Consider the following 18,232-nt stretch of genomic DNA (forward strand, 5'->3'; position numbering starts at 1 on the left):
GGTGATGGTGAATAAATGGCTGTGGCTGGGGTGTCTGTCTATCAGTGATGGTGAATAAATGGCGGTGGCTGGGGTGTCTGTCTATCGGTGATGGTGAATATATGGCTGTGGCTGGGGTGTCTGTCTATCGGTGATGGTGAATAAATGCTTGTGGCTGGTGTGTCTGTCTATCGGTGATGGTGAATAAATGGCTGTGGCTGGGGTGTCTGTCTATCGGTGATGGTGAATAAATGGCTGTGGCTGGGGTGTCTGTCTATCGGTCATGGTGAATAAATGCTTGTGGCTGGGGTGTCAGTCTATCGGTGATGGTGAATAAATGGCTGTGGCTGGGGTGTCTGTCTATGGGTGATAGTGAATAAATGGCTGTGGCTGTGGTGTCTGTCTATCGGTGATGGTAAATAAATGGCTTTGGCTGGGGTGTCTGTCTATCGGTGATGGTGAATAAATGGCTGTGGCTGGGGTGTCTGTCTATCGGTGATGGTGAATAAATGGCTGTGGCTGGGGTGTCTGTCTATCGGTGATGGTGAATAAATGGCTGTGGCTGGGGTGTCTGTCTATCAGTGATGGTGAATAAATGGCTGTGGCTGGGGTGTGTGTCTATCGGTGATGGTGAATAAATGGCTGTGGCTGGGGTGTCTGTCTATCGGTGATGGTGAATAAATGGCTGTGGCTGGGGTGTCTGTCTATCGGTGATGGTGAATAAATGCTTGTGGCTGGGGTGTCTGTCTATGGGTGATGGTGAATAAATGGCTGTGGCTGGGGTGTCTATCGGTGATGATGAATAAATGGCTGTGGCTGGGGCGTCTGTCTATCGGTGATGGTGAATAAATGGCTGTGGCTGGGGTGTCTGTCTATCGGTGATGGTGAATAAATGGCTGTGGCTGCGGTGTCTGTCTATCGGTGATGGTGAATAAATGCTTGTGGCTGGGGAGTCTGTCTATGGGTGATGGTGAATAAATGGCTGTGGCTGGGGTGTCTTTCTATCGGTGATGGTGAATAAATGGCTGTGGCTGGGATGTCTGTCTATCGGTGATGGTGAATAAATGGCTGTGGCTTGGGTGTCTGTCTATGGGTGATGGTGAATAAATGGCTGTGGCTGGGGTGTCTGTCTATGGGTGATGGTGAATAAATGGCTGTGGCTAGGATGTCTGTCTATGGGTGATGGTGAATAAATGCTTGTGGCTGGGGTGTCTGTCTATCAGTGATGGTGAATAAATGGCTGTGGCTGGGATGTCTGTCTATGGGTGATGGTGAATAAATGCTTGTGACTGGGGTGTCTGTCTATCGGTGATGGTGAATAAATGGCGGTGGCTGGGGTGTCTGTCTATCGGTGATGGTGAATAAATGGCTGTGGCTGGGGTGTCTGTCTATCAGTGATGGTGAATAAATGGCTGTGGCTGGGGTGTCTGTCTATCGGTGATGGTGAATAAATGCTTGTGGCTGGGGTGTCTGTCTATCGGTGATGGTGAATAAATGGCTGTGGCTGGTGTGTCTGTCTATCGGTGATGGTGAATAAATGGCTGTGGCTGGGGTGTCTGTCTATCGGTGATGGTGAATAAATGCTTGTGGCTGGGGTGTCTGTCTATCGGTGATGGTGAATAAATGGCTGTGGCTGGTGTGTCTGTCTATCGGTGATGGTGAATAAATGGCTGTGGCTGGGGTGTCTGTCTATCGGTGATGGTGAATAAATGGCTGTGGCTGGGGTGTCTGTCTATCGGTGATGGTGAATAAATGCTTGTGGCTGGGGTGTCTGTCTATGGGTGATGGTGAATAAATGGCTGTGGCTGGGGTGTCTGTCTATAGGTGATGGTGAATAAATGGCTGTGGCTGGGGTGTCTGTCTATCGGTGATGGTGAATAAATGGCTGTGGCTGGGGTGTCTGTCTATGGGTGATGGTGAATAAATGCTTGTGGCTGGGGTGTCTGTCTATCGGTGATGGTGAATAAATGGCTGTGGCTGGGATGTCTGTCTATGGGTGATGGTGAATAAATGCTTGTGGCTGGGGTGTCTGTCTATGGGTGATGGTGAATAAATGGCTGTGGCTGGGGTGTCTGTCTATCGGTGATGGTGAATAAATGGCGGTGGCTGGGGTGTCTGTCTATCGGTGATGGTGAATAAATGGCTGTGGCTGGGGTGTCTGTCTATCAGTGATGGTGAATAAATGGCTGTGGCTGGGGTGTCTGTCTATCGGTGATGGTGAATAAATGCTTGTGGCTGGTGTGTCTGTCTATCGGTGATGGTGAATAAATGGCTGTGGCTGGGGTGTCTGTCTATCGGTGATGGTGAATAAATGGCTGTGGCTGGGGTGTCTGTCTATCGGTGATGGTGAATAAATGCTTGTGGCTGGGGTGTCTGTCTATGGGTGATGGTGAATAAATGGCTGTGGCTGGGGTGTCTGTCTATCGGTGATGGTGAATAAATGGCTGTGGCTGGGGTGTCTGTCTATCGGTGATGGTGAATAAATGGCTGTGGCTGGGTTGTCTGTCTATGGGTGATGGTGAATATATGGCTGTGGCTGGGGTGTCTGTCTATCGGTGATGGTGAATAAATGGCTGTGGCTGGGGTGTCTGTCTATCGGTGATGGTGAATAAATGGCTGTGGCTGGGGTGTCTGTCTATCGGTGATGGTGAATATATGGCTGTGGCTGGGTTGTCTGTCTATCGGTGATGGTGAATAAATGGCTGTGGCTGGGATGTCTGTCTATGGGTGATGGTGAATAAATGGCTGTGGCTGGGGTGTCTGTGTATCCGTGATGGTGAATATATGGCTGTGGCTGGGATGTCTGTCTATGGGTGATGGTGAATAAATGCTTGTGGCTGGGATGTCTATCAGTGATGGTGAATAAATGGCTGTGGCTGGGGTGTCTGTGTATCGGTGATGGTGAATAAATGGCTGTGGCTGGGGTGTCTGTGTATCGGTGATGGTGAATAAATGGCTGTGGCTGGGGTGTCTGTCTATCGGTGATGGTGAATAAATGGCTGTGGCTGGGGTGTCTGTCTGTGGGTGATGGTGAATATATGGCTGTGGCTGGGATGTCTGTCTATGGGTGATGGTGAATAAATGCTTGTGGCTGGGATGTCTATCAGTGATGGTGAATAAATGGCTGTGGCTGGGGTGTCTGTGTATCGGTGATGGTGAATAAATGGCTGTGGCTGGGATGTCTGTGTATCGGTGATGGTGAATAAATGGCTGTGGCTGGGATGTCTGTCTATCAGTGATGGTGAATAAATGGCTGTGGCTGGGATGTCTGTCTATGGGTGATGGTGCATAAGTGGCTGTGGCTGGGGTGTCTGTCTATCGGTGATGGTGAATAAATGGCTGTGGCTGGGGTGTCTGTCTATCGGTGATGGTGAATAAATGGCTGTGGCTGGGGTGTCTGTCTATCAGTGATGGTGAATAAATGGCTGTGGCTGGGGTGTGTGTCTATCGGTGATGGTGAATAAATGGCTGTGGCTGGGGTGTCTGTCTATCGGTGATGGTGAATAAATGGCTGTGGCTGGGGTGTCTGTCTATCGGTGATGGTGAATAAATGCTTGTGGCTGGGGTGTCTGTCTATGGGTGATGGTGAATAAATGGCTGTGGCTGGGGTGTCTATCGGTGATGATGAATAAATGGCTGTGGCTGGGGCGTCTGTCTATCGGTGATGGTGAATAAATGGCTGTGGCTGGGGTGTCTGTCTATCGGTGATGGTGAATAAATGGCTCTGGCTGCGGTGTCTGTCTATCGGTGATGGTGAATAAATGCTTGTGGCTGGGGTGTCTGTCTATGGGTGATGGTGAATAAATGGCTGTGGCTGGGGTGTCTGTCTATCGGTGATGGTGAATAAATGGCTGTGGCTGGGATGTCTGTCTATCGGTGATGGTGAATAAATGGCTGTGGCTGGGGTGTCTGTCTATGGGTGATGGTGAATAAATGGCTGTGGCTGGGGTGTCTGTCTATGGGTGATGGTGAATAAATGGCTGTGGCTAGGATGTCTGTCTATGGGTGATGGTGAATAAATGCTTGTGGCTTGGGTGTCTGTCTAACGGTGATGGTGAATAAATGGCTGTGGCTGGGATGTCTGTCTATGGGTGATGGTGAATAAATGCTTGTGGCTGGGGTGTCTGTCTATCGGTGATGGTGAATAAATGGCGGTGGCTGGGGTGTCTGTCTATCGGTGATGGTGAATAAATGGCTGTGGCTGGGGTGTCTGTCTATCAGTGATGGTGAATAAATGGCTGTGGCTGGGGTGTCTGTCTATCGGTGATGGTGAATAAATGCTTGTGGCTGGGGTGTCTGTCTATCGGTGATGGTGAATAAATGGCTGTGGCTGGTGTGTCTGTCTATCGGTGATGGTGAATAAATGGCTGTGGCTGGGGTGTCTGTCTATCGGTGATGGTGAATAAATGCTTGTGGCTGGGGTGTCTGTCTATCGGTGATGGTGAATAAATGGCTGTGGCTGGTGTGTCTGTCTATCGGTGATGGTGAATAAATGGCTGTGGCTGGGGTGTCTGTCTATCGGTGATGGTGAATAAATGGCTGTGGCTGGGGTGTCTGTCTATCGGTGATGGTGAATAAATGCTTGTGGCTGGGGTGTCTGTCTATGGGTGATGGTGAATAAATGGCTGTGGCTGGGGTGTCTGTCTATAGGTGATGGTGAATAAATGGCTGTGGCTGGGGTGTCTGTCTATCGGTGATGGTGAATAAATGGCTGTGGCTGGGGTGTCTGTCTATGGGTGATGGTGAATAAATGCTTGTGGCTGGGGTGTCTGTCTATCGGTGATGGTGAATAAATGGCTGTGGCTGGGATGTCTGTCTATGGGTGATGGTGAATAAATGCTTGTGGCTGGGGTGTCTGTCTATGGGTGATGGTGAATAAATGGCTGTGGCTGGGGTGTCTGTCTATCGGTGATGGTGAATAAATGGCGGTGGCTGGGGTGTCTGTCTATCGGTGATGGTGAATAAATGGCTGTGGCTGGGGTGTCTGTCTATCAGTGATGGTGAATAAATGGCTGTGGCTGGGGTGTCTGTCTATCGGTGATGGTGAATAAATGCTTGTGGCTGGTGTGTCTGTCTATCGGTGATGGTGAATAAATGGCTGTGGCTGGGGTGTCTGTCTATCGGTGATGGTGAATAAATGGCTGTGGCTGGGGTGTCTGTCTATCGGTGATGGTGAATAAATGCTTGTGGCTGGGGTGTCTGTCTATGGGTGATGGTGAATAAATGGCTGTGGCTGGGGTGTCTGTCTATCGGTGATGGTGAATAAATGGCTGTGGCTGGGGTGTCTGTCTATCGGTGATGGTGAATAAATGGCTGTGGCTGGGTTGTCTGTCTATGGGTGATGGTGAATATATGGCTGTGGCTGGGGTGTCTGTCTATCGGTGATGGTGAATAAATGGCTGTGGCTGGGGTGTCTGTCTATCGGTGATGGTGAATAAATGGCTGTGGCTGGGGTGTCTGTCTATCGGTGATGGTGAATATATGGCTGTGGCTGGGTTGTCTGTCTATCGGTGATGGTGAATAAATGGCTGTGGCTGGGGTGTCTGTCTATGGGTGATGGTGAATAAATGGCTGTGGCTGGGGTGTCTGTGTATCGGTGATGGTGAATATATGGCTGTGGCTGGGATGTCTGTCTATGGGTGATGGTGAATAAATGCTTGTGGCTGGGATGTCTGTGTATCGGTGATGGTGAATAAATGGCTGTGGCTGGGGTGTCTGTGTATCGGTGATGGTGAATAAATGGCTGTGGCTGGGGTGTCTGTGTATCGGTGATGGTGAATAAATGGCTGTGGCTGGGGTGTCTGTCTATCGGTGATGGTGAATAAATGGCTGTGGCTGGGGTGTCTGTCTGTGGGTGATGGTGAATATATGGCTGTGGCTGGGATGTCTGTCTATGGGTGATGGTGAATAAATGCTTGTGGCTGGGATGTCTATCAGTGATGGTGAATAAATGGCTGTTGCTGGGGTGTCTGTGTATCGGTGATGGTGAATAAATGGCTGTGGCTGGGATGTCTGTGTATCGGTGATGGTGAATAAATGGCTGTGGCTGGGATGTCTGTCTATCAGTGATGGTGAATAAATGGCTGTGGCTGGGATGTCTGTCTATGGGTGATGGTGAATAAGTGGCTGTGGCTGGGGTGTCTGTCTATCGGTGATGGTGAATAAATGGCTGTGGCTGGGGTGTCTGTCTATCGGTGATGGTGAATATATGGCTGTGGCTGGGATGTCTGTCTATGGGTGATGGTGAATAAATGCTTGTGGCTGGGATGTCTGTCTATCGGTGATGGTGAATAAATGGCTGTAGCTGGGGTGTCTGTCTATCGGTGATGGTGAATAAATGGCTGTGGCTGGGGTGTCTGTCTATCGGTGATGGTAAATAAATGGCTGTGGCTGGGGTGTCTGTCTATGGGTGATGGTGAATAAATGGCTGTGGCTGGGGGGTCTGTCTATGGGTGATGGTGAATAAATGGCTGTGGCTGGGGTGTCTGTCTATCGGTGATGGTAAATAAATGGCTGTGGCTGGGATGTCTGTCTATCGGTGATGGTGAATAAATGGCTGTGGCTGGGGTGTCTGTCTATGGGTGATAGTGAATAAATGGCTGTGGCTGGGGTGTCTGTCTATGGGTGATGGTAAATAAATGGCTGTGGCTGGGGTGTCTGTCTATGGGTGATGGTGAATAAATGGCTGTGGCTGGGGTGTCTGTCTATCGGTGATGGTGAATATATGGCTGTGGCTGGGGTGTCTGTCTATGGGTGATGGTGAATAAATGGCTGTGGCTGGGGTGTCTGTCTATCGGTGATGGTGAATAAATGGCTGTGGCTGGGGTGTCTGTCTATGGGTGATGGTGAATAAATGGCTGTGGCTGGGGTGTCTGTCTATCAGTGATGGTGAATAAATGGCTGTGGCTGGGGTGTCTGTCTATCGGTGATGGTGAATAAATGGCTGTGGCTGGGGTGTCTGTCTATCGGTGATGGTGAATAAATGGCTGTGGCTGGGGTGTCTGTCTATGGGTGATGGTGAATAAATGGCTGTGGCTGGGGTGTCTGTCTATCGGTGATGGTGAATAAATGGCTGTGGCTGGGGTGTCTGTCTATCGGTGATGGTGAATAAATGGCTGTGTCTGGGGTGTCTGTCTATCGGTGATGGTGAATAAATGGCTGTGGCTGGGGTGTCTGTCTATCGGTGATGGTGAATAAATGGCTGTGGCTGGGGTGTCTGTCTATTGGTGATGGTGAATAAATGGCTGTGGCTGGGGTGTCTGTCTATGGGTGATGGTGAATAAATGGCTGTGGCTGGGGTGTCTGTCTATCGGTGATGGTGAATAAATGGCTGTGGCTGGGGTGTCTGTCTATCGGTGATGGTGAATAAATGGCTGTGTCTGGGGTGTCTGTCTATCGGTGATGGTGAATAAATGGCTGTGGCTGGGGTGTCTGTCTATCGGTGATGGTGAACAAATGGCTGTGGCTGGGGTGTCTGTCTATTGGTGATGGTGAATAAATGGCTGTGGCTGGGGTGTCTGTCTATGGGTGATGGTGAATAAATGGCTGTGGCTGGGGTGTCTGTCTATCGGTGATGGTGAATAAATGGCTGTGGCTGGGGTGTATGTCTATCTATGATGGTGAATATATGGCTGTGGCTGGGGTGTCTGTCTATGGGTGATGGTGAATAAATGGCTGTGGCTGGGGTGTCTGTCTATGGGTGATGGTGAATATATGGCTGTGGCTGGGGTGTCTGTCTATGGGTGATGGTGAATAAATGGCTGTGGCTGGGGTGTCTGTCTATGGGTGATGGTGAATAAATGGCTGTGGCTGGGGTGTATGTCTATCTATGATGGTGAATATATGGCTGTGGCTGGGGTGTCTGTCTATGGGTGATGGTGAATAAATGGCTGTGGCTGGGGTGTCTGTCTATCGGTGATGGTGAATAAATGGCTGTGGCTGGTGTGTCTGTCTATCGGTGATGGTGAATAAATGGCTGTGGCTGGGGTGTCTGTCTATCGGTGATGGTGAATAAATGGCTGTGGCTGGGGTGTCTGTCTATGGGTGATGGTGAATAAATGGCTGTGGCTGGGGTGTCTGTCTATGGGTGATGGTGAATAAATGGCTGTGGCTGGGATGTCTATCGGTGATGGTGAATAAATGGCTGTGGTTGGGGTGTCTGTCTATGGGTGATGGTGAATAAATGGCTGTGGCTGGGATGTCTATCGGTGATGGTGAATAAATGGCTGTGGCTGGGGTGTCTGTCTATCGGTGATGGTGAATATATGGCTGTGGCTGGGATGTCTGTCTATGGGTGATGTTGAATAAATGCTTGTGGCTGGGGTGTCTGTCTATCGGTGATGGTGAATAAATGGCTGTGGCTGGGGTGTCTGTCTATGGGTGATGGTGAATAAATGGCTGTGGCTGGTGTGTCTGTCTAGCAGGCTGGTAGGTAAGCACCCCATTCTGTCAAGTGTCTTGAGTGGTGTTGTTGCTACACTCATGCAGAAGTGTGGAGGGAATCCCATCACACTTCTGACAGCACAAGAAATGCCCTCAACCTGACTTGAGCTGTGTAGATGGTGACAGATTTTGGTGAGTGAGGGGTGAATTACTCACTGATGAATTCCTAGCCTCTGACCTGCTCTTAGTGTTACATTGACTATTTCAGTTCAAATTCTCTTTCATGGTAACCCCCACCCCCACAAATAGATGGCGAGGTGGAGGTGAGGTCAGTAATGGCAATGCCATTGAATAACAAGGGATAAGAGCTGGTTTTCCTCTTGTTGGGCAGTACAAACTCTTGCATAGACTGCAGGAATCTTTTGCTCTCTTCAGAGGTGAATAAAACTAGAGGACATAGATTTAGGGTAAAGGGTAAGAGATTTAGAGTGGACCTTTTTGACTCAGAGGGTGGTAAGAACATGTAACGCGCTGCTGGTGAGAGTGGTTGAAGCAGATTTGGAGACTTCAGGCATCAAGATAAGCTCCTGATTCATCTAGGTATGGAAGGATATGGGCCACACATTGTCTAATCTAATCAGCCAATCATGTGATAGCAACTGAATGGATAAAAGCATGTAGACATGATCAAGAGGTTCAGACTAAACATCAGAATGGGGAAGAAATGTGATCTAATTTAGCATGACTGTGGAATGATTGTTGGTGTCAGATGGGGTGTTTTATGTAAGTGCTAATCTCCTGGGATTTTCATACACAAATTTCTAGAGTGTTGTGTGAATATAGCAGACATTAATTCAGACAAGAACTAGTCTTCAGTTATTATTGAAAATTGCAAGCTGTAAATTGAAGTTAACCTGGCCCACAGACTTAGAGATATGGCTTGCAAAATGGTGACCATGTTGCATATACATCAGCCAATTGTTAAGACAATAGGGTTGTGTTAATTGGCCTGCATCAATTCAGGCAACTATGGATTTAAGTAATTTGTAGCATTGTAAGTAAGTTCAGTGAAGTGTTCCAGCCAAGGTATTTGAACATTCCGTGGTATCTCTCACTGTAGGTATGTAATTCAAAGGAACCATTGTCAACCCAGATATTGAAGTAAACAATGTCATTGTACCTCTTGAAGCTGTATTGTGTCAGCTACTGTTGCCATTGACCTTTAGGGTATAAAAATGTGATGTACCTTTGGATCTGTGAGCCTCTACTGAGAGTGTCTCCAGAACGATGCCTGCTTATTGTGCTGAAAAAAGACTTTTATATCACCAGCTTTAGTATCTCTCTGGTGATTTGGATCACGACACTGAGAATGGTGCGAGAAACAGAAACAGAAATCAAGGAGCAGCAGTTCTGTGTGTGAAAATGCTTTCTTAATGACAGAGGTCAGAGGAGAATGGCCAGATTGGTTCAAGCTGACAGTAATTCAAATAACCATGCGTTACAACAGTGGTGTGCAGAAGAGCATCCCAAAATGCAGAAAATGTCGAACCTTGAAGTGGATGGACTACAGCAGCAGGAGACCATGAACATACACTCAGTGGCCACTTTATTAGGTACAGGAGGTACCAAGTAAAAGGTTACTGAGTAAATATTCCAGCTGAAAAAATAAACAAGGAAGGAATGAGATGAGAGGAGAGGACAGAGTTTTTCAGTTCTCACTGACAAACCATTCTTTAAAAAGCAAGGGAGACATAAACCAAATAATTAATTTAACTTCAGTTGTGGGAAAATTATTGGATTCCATTCCTAGGGATAATATAAGTTTTAGTTAGAAAGGCACAGATTAATTAGGCACAGTCAGCATGGATTCACAAAGGGAAGGTCAGGGCTGGGTTAATGATTGAATTCTTTGAGGAGATAACAAACAGCATCATTCTTGGCAGTGCATTTGATATCGTCTTCATAGAATTAATGAAGATTTTTAAAAAGATCCCATATGTTAGGCTGGTCAAAGTATAAAAGCCCTTGGGATCCAGAAGGAGGTGTCTCAGTGGCAGGAAGGACAGGGTAACAGTGGATGGGTGTTTTTGTGACTGGAAGGCTGTTACCAATGAGGTTCCATAGGGTTTAATGTTCATACTCTTGTTCTTTGGAAAATAATCTGATCTAAATACAAGGGATAGAAAGATCCTCAGGTGATATAAAAACTGGCTACGGTGAAAATGAAGATGAAAGTTTTGGACAGCAGTAAAACATAGATGGTCAAGTCAAGGACATGGCAATTGGAGGACTAATCCCAAGTGTCGGTATTATATCATCCTGGTCTACTACAATGATCTCCACATCACTGTACACATTAAACAATTTTAAAGAGTATCTCCTTCAGTGAAGAAGAGCCTTCAGTGTGGTTTTGTTGTTAATCACAGCAGTTTTTAAAATCCATTTTTGAGATTTTGTTGTCATTGACAAAACCAATATGATTTCCAATTCATAATTGTCCCTGAGAATGTGTTGGTGAGCCACTGTCTTGAATTGCTGCCAGTCCTGATAAACATATTCCCATGAATCAGGAGCTTTAGGGTTTAGACCAAAATATCAGTAATATGGTGTGTGAGATAGAGGAGAACTTGGAGGTGCTGGTGTTCCCATGGACTTCTGTCTTTGTCTCTCTTGGGTGCTGGTGTAGAAGGAGCTGCCGGAATGACTGGGGTGAGTAACTGCAGATCATTTTGTAGACTTTACATTAGTGGTGAAGGGCATGAACTCTTATTTTGGTTCAACTTCTCCACCGTGAGAATGATAGTTGATGCCCAGAGTCAAGTTGAAATGTGCCTGGTTACCCTTGCACTAATATTGTTCAGAAACATCTGGTGAATGTTCTGTTGGCAGGTGATATCCTGAATCTGACTTCATGTTTATACATGCAGTCTTCCACTGGCCTACGCTGGGCCCAGTCTTTCCAATACATGGGCCATTTCTTCCTCAGCCACTCATGTTGCTGTCCACAATGCTTGTAATGTTTTCCCCATTCTGTGATTTGTCATGCCCATTGTTTTCTGTATTTCCTGCTTTTAGACAAAAGCATTTCTTGCCTGATTTCAGAGAGCTGCGTGGTTTTACATGTTCATAAACACTTTTCTTGAGTCTCATGTCATGGTCATAATGTCCTCTCTGGTTGGATTTGCAGATTCTGAAAATTGTCTGACCTCTGATTTTCTTTCATATCTGGAAAATTACAATTATCTTAGCTCTGGTTACATGAAAAGAACTCGTAATGGTTCACTCTTTTGTTTTTAGAGGAGTTGCGATGTGCTTCATATGTATCCAATACATCCTCCAGGGTCTCATTTGAGGGCTTTATGGCACGGTACAGTTCTCTCCACTTGTGACCGAAGAGATACCAATTTTACTTTTGTCTGCTCCAGTTTAACTACCCTCACCAGTTCAATATATAAAGCCAACTTTTCCTTCCATGGTCACCTTTCTTTAGAACAGTTACTAGCCTGGAAATGCGGTGGCTCAGGTAGTTTTACTTGTCTCATTGTGTACCATGTCAGCTGAATCTCAGTATATGTTCTTTTGTTCCACATTCATTTACGATTTCAATTGGGCAGGATTACGTCCCCCATTCAGTTTTGTGGTTGAGGTATGGTGTCTAAATTAAAATCAATTCTCACTGCATCCTTGGATCTTTCCATAAGACCCTATGGCACAGGAGCAGAATTAGGTCATTTGTCCCATCGAGCCTGCTCGGCCATTTCATCATGGCTGGTCCATTTCCCTCTCGATCCCATTCTCCTGCTTTCTCCCCATAATCTCTCGAGCCCTGTCTAATCAACATCCTATCAACTTCCGCCTTAACTGCACCCAGCGACTTAACCTCCACACCCTCCTGTGGTCACAACATTGCACGGACTCACCTCCTTCTGGCTAAAGAAATTTTTCTTAATCACAGATTTGTGGGCCGAAGGGTCTGTATTGTGCTGTAGGTTTTTTCTCCCCCTCTATTCTAAATGGACGTCCCTCTATTTTGGAACATATTGGAAAATAATTGAATTAAATAGAGAACTTTGCTAGCTGTAAGTTGCAATCCTTCCAATGGCTGCTAACACTGAGACAGACAGACCATGGAAATTTCCACTACAAACATTGTTGCAACACCATGGAGGGTAATTATTCACCTAGTAAAATCCTTAATGCCGTATAGCTTTAAAACAGTAATGCTTGTTGACAATCAATATAACACATGGCACGTAAGTTACATTAGTACCTTCTTTAGCTTTCCATTCTTCCCGATCATTACCCCAAACCCTCTTCTCATTAATTCAATCGGGAAGAAGGTACAGGAGCCTGAAGATGCCCACCCAATGTTTTAGGAACAACTTCTTCCTGCCCACCATCAGATTTCTCAGTGGTCCTTGAACCTGTGAACACTGCCTCACTATTTTGCTTTCTTTTTGCGCTATTTATTTTAACTTAGTCATTTTTATGTATGGCACCGTAGTTCTGCCGCAAAACAACAAGTAGGTAGGTGATAATAAACCTCAATCTGCTTCAGATTCCCCTGCTGGTGGCCGATCTTTATGCCAATATCCTCAGCACCGTCCAGTTGGTCATCTGCTTCACTTTCTGCCCGAATCCTCCTCCTAACGTGTGCGACTGTGGTGGATCAAGGAAAGAGAAGTGCCTCTGAGATCTATATTTGCAGCAAGTACATCCAGCTACAGGTCCTTTCACAATGTATGGATCATCTAGAGCAGCACTGGGACTCATACAAGGGGCAGAAATTGTCAACGATTGGGGCTTCAGGAAGGTGGGCACACCAAAGAGTTTGCCAGATAGATGGGCGAGTGCCAGAGGGGCAGGCAGGTACTGGCAGATTCCGTAGAGGCTACTCCCTAACTAACACTGTGAACTGTATTGGATACCTTTAAGGGGCGGTGTCTCTTAGTGGAAAACAACAGCTGGATGAGTGCACCACACTGGTTCTGTTGTACAGTAGGGTAAGATCAACTGTAAGCGGGCAGTAGTTATCGGGGTTTTGCTACCTCTCACTGCTACGCGCAGAAGTTCTCACTTGCTTCAAAAGGGCAACAATTATACCAGTGCCTAAGAAGAATAATGTGAGTTGCCTTGATGATTATCGCCCGGTAGCACTCACATCGACAGTGATGAAATGCTTTGAGAGGTTGGTCATGACTAGACTGAACTCCTGCCTCATCAAGGACCTGGACCCACTGCAATTTGCCTATTGCCACAATAGGTCAACAGCAGACACAATCTCAATGGCTCTTCACACGACCTTAAGACCACCTGGACAATACAAACACCTATATCAGGATGCTGTTCATCCACTATAGCTCAGTATTTAACACCATCATTCCCACTATCCTGATTGAGAAGTTACAAAACCTGGCCTCTGTACCTCTCTCTACAATTGGATTCTCGACTTCCTAACTGGAAGACCACAGTCTGTGCAGACTGGTGATAATATCTCCTCCTCGCTGATTATCAACACTGCTGCACCTCGGGGGTATGTGCTTAGTCCACTGGTCTACTCTCTATATACTCATGACTGTGTGGCTAGGCATAGCTCAAATACCATCTATAAATTTGCTGACGATACAACCATTGTTGGTAGAATCTCAGGTGGTGACGAGAGGGTGTACAGGAGTGAGATATGCCAACTAGTGGAATGGTATCACAGCAACAACCTGCCACTCAGCGTCAGTAAGATGAAAGAGCTGATTGTGGACTTCAGGAAGGGTAAGACAAAGGAACACATACCAATCCTCATGGAGGGATCAGAAGTGGAGAGAGTGAGCAGCTTCAAGTTCCTGGGTGTCAAGATCTCCGAGGATCTAACCTGGTCCCAACATATCGATGTAGTTATAAAGAAGGCAAGACAGCGGCTATACTTTATTATGAGTTTGAAGAAATTTGGCATGTCAACAAATACAGTCAAAAACTTCTGTAGTTGTACTGTGGAGAGCATTCTGACAGGCCACATCACTGTCTGGTATGGAGGGACTACTGCACAAGACCGAAGGAAGTTGCAGAAGGTTATAAATCTAGTCAGCCCTGTCTTGGGTACTAGCCTACAAAGTACCCAGGACATCTTCGAGGAGCAGTGTCTCAGAAAGGCAGTGTCCATTATTAAGGACCCCCAGCACCTAGGGCATGCCCTTTTCTCACTGTTACCATCAGGTAGGAGGTACAGAAGTATGAAGGCACACACTCAGCAATTCAGGAACAGCTCCTTTCCTCCTGCCATCTGATTCCTAAATAGACATTAAACCTGTGAACACTACCTCACTTTTTAATATGTATTATTTCTGTTTTTCATGATTTTTAATCTAATAATTATACATATACTGTAATTGATTAACTTATTTATTAATCTTGTTCTTCTAGATTATGTATTGCACTGAACTGCTGCTGTTAAGTTAACAAATTTCATGACACATGCTGGTGATTCTGATAGTCAGGGGCACAGTAGGGTGGTCTGTAGCCATGAGTGAGACTTCAAGAGTGTGTGCTGTCTCACTGGCGCCAGGGTCAAAGACACCTGAGTGGGCACAGGTCATACCGAAAAGGAAGGGAGGTATCCAGAGGCTGTGGTTCTCCCTCCTGCACTAACTCTTCGGCCACACACAGAATTGCTGGAGGAACTCAGCAGGTCAGACAGCATCTATGCAGAGGAATAAACAGTCAATGTTTCGGATTGAGCGATAACAACAACAAAGGCAGGAAGCGAGATGGGGTCCTGCTGAGTATAGGGAATTAGACAGAGGGCTGAAGAAAGCTGTACTCCCAGGATTACTCCCAGTGCCACACGTGAGGGTTGGAATAGGAGGATTAGCCAAGCAAATACATGCATGTCTGAAGATACATAACACATACTGTACAGTAAGAGGAATAAACAGTTGACTTTTGGGCTGAGACCCTTCATCAGGACTGGAATAGAAGGGGAGTGGAAGAAAACAGAATAAGTAATTTCCTTATCAGTCCTGATGAAGGGCCTCAATCTGAAACATCGACTGTTTACTCCTTTCCATAGATGCCACCTGACTGCCAAGTTCCTCGAGCATTTTGCGAGTGGCTGAAGAGTTAGTGTAGGTGGGAGGGCTTCACCCACCTGGACCACTGGAATCTCTTCTGTGGTAGAGGTGACCTGTACAAGTCGCATCGGAACTGGAGGGGGACCAATATTCTTGCAGGGTGGTTTGTCGGTGTACCTTGGAGCGTTAGAATTTGTCTAGCAGGAGAGGGTGGAAACCAAAGAAGTATTGTGACAGATGGGAAAGGTGAAGCAAATCTAATCAATCAAGTCCAATGGCCAGGCCAAGTAAAAACAAAGCATGGTGTGTGGTAGACCTGGTAGTCCAAACTGCATTTACTTTAATGCAAAAAGCCGCAGTTAAGGCAAGTGAACTCAGAGCAAGGATATGCACCTGGGACTGAGTGTACAGCTATTTCAGAAACGTGGCTGAAGCAAGAGCAGAGCTCAAAGTTCCAGGTTACTGATGCTTCTGCTATGACAGAGCTGGGGGTAAGGGAGGAGCATTGTCGGTTAGGATCAGAAATAGCTTTACTATCACAGGCATAGGTTGAGGAATTTGTTGTTTTGTGGCAGCAGTGCATTTCATGAGATAAAAATGAGCTCGCATTACAAAAATAAGTAAGTAGTTCAATAGATGAATAATGAGGTGGGGGATGTGGAGTCATGGACCATTCAGAAATCTGACGGTCGAGGGGAAGAAGCTAGACCTAAAATGGTGCACCTAAGTCATCAGGTTCGTGGAGGGAGAGGGTCCCAGCTGGAGAGGGTCCGTAACGATGGATGCCACCTTCTTGAGGCATCGCCTCTTGAAGACGTTGGAATTGGTATTGTGATCGGTTTATTATTGTCACATGTGGGAAAAACTTGTCTTGCAGGGTTTTTATCCAGATCAGGTTGTTGTGTTGTGCATTGAGGTAGAACAAGGATAAACAATGACAATGCAGAATAGAGTGTACAGGCACACTGAAAGTGCAGTGTAGATAAACAGTAAGGTGCAAGGTCATAACAAGGTAGATATGAGGTCAACAAGAGAAGCCAGTCTTGCAGGTACCCACCACGTGAACCTTTGCCCAAAGTCTACCACATCCACCCAGGACTTTCTATTGAACTCTCTCCCTCCTTGATATGCTCTGCCATCAGAGGAGGAAAGCCCTGGTGCTCCAGCCTTCTACAATATCCAAGCTATCCCTTCAGGAACACACTCCTGAGGCAAGAAAATACAGTCATGGCTGATGCACCATCAATAACTCTCGAAGACGGGAGGCAAAAGATAGGCTTTTATTAGCTGCAAACGTGACCACAGCATCTTGGAGACTGAGGGAGGAGCAGTGCCTCCAATCGCCTTTATACAGGGGTCTGTGGGAGGAGCCACAGGAGCAGTCAGCAGAGGGGCGTGTCCAGACAGGTATACACATAGTTTACCACAATGGCCATAATAGATGAAACTGCAGATGCTGGATATCTGAAGTGAGAACAGACAATATTGGAAATGCAATGCTCAGAACATCAGGCTGCACCTGTGAAAGGAGAAACAAGGTTGATGTTTCAGGTCAGACCGGTTCTCATCAACCTGAAACACTAACTCATTTTCTTTCCACAGATACTGCCTGAAGTTGCTACAGGTCACCTGTGACTCAGAGACCATGATTTGTATATTTCTGATATCGAGAAAGTGTGCAGGTTTTTGCTGCATCTTTGCAGTCACTGATGTCCTGTACTGATCGGAAGCCAGCATTCAAGTAAATCCTGAGTCCTTCCCTCTGTTTTCTGCCTCCTTAGGAAAACCAATGAACCATTTCCAATCCTGAACAGTGGATCAGTCACCTACTGGATTATTGTGTGCAGGAAATTCTGAATGATGTTACCTATTACAGCTTATAAAAGGCCAGAGGCATAAAAATCTAGATCCACATTGATTAGAGTTTATGCAATGATGCTAATCTCAAATTCATGCAAGAGTGCTGTAGCAATGTGTATAATTCAGGTAGCAATATACTGTATATGAAAATGAGTATATATGGTTGACAATAATTTTTCTCCAAAGCCAAGGCATATCATAGTGCTTATCTTCTGTCACAAATTTGATTATTTTGGCAGACACCATTTTAGTTGATCCCTGCAAGAACTCTCAGCAGGTTTGAAGAATATGAATAAAATTTTTCAAGATCACAACTGAGCCTCAGCTTTTGTTCTGATGAAAATTGATCCCAAAGTCAGGTAGAACTGAAGTAAGACAAGCTGTTCAAAAAAAAAAGTTTTTTAAAATGGGGCGAGGGTGGGAGGGGAGGTGAAAGAAAGTAGATGCACGTCAACGCATATAAAATGCTGGAGGAAAGGGTCGACATTTCAGGCTGAGAACCTTCATCAGGATTGGAAAGGAAGGGGACAGAAGTCAGAATAAAGAGTTGGTGGGAGGGGAAGAAGTACAAGCTGGCAGGTGATAGGTGAAAGGCTAGTAATTGTCTGTCTGAACTGAATTGTTTTATTGAAGAATTCCTTTAGCCCACAACCAATGCAAAGGTTTGAGTTTGATTCACAGTCACAGAAACCTAATGTAACTGTAGTTGAGCATGTAACTGAATTGAGAATGCTATCACAAGTCTGCAGTTGTGGCCAATGATCTCTGATGCTAAGGGATATGTTCTTCGTGCAGAAGCAGTGATGACAGGATTCAGAGGCAGTGCTTGTTACAGTGGAACCTGATCTTTAAGAATGCCCTGAAAATTGTCCAAGCCCTGGCATCAGCAAATAAAAAACCTGCAGAGCTTGCAAGTGCTGCTGGCTGTTTCATGTAACAGCATGCCAGAC

This window comes from Hemitrygon akajei, chromosome 5 (assembly GCF_048418815.1).
Source record: "Hemitrygon akajei chromosome 5, sHemAka1.3, whole genome shotgun sequence".
Classification (NCBI taxonomy): domain Eukaryota; kingdom Metazoa; phylum Chordata; class Chondrichthyes; order Myliobatiformes; family Dasyatidae; genus Hemitrygon; species Hemitrygon akajei.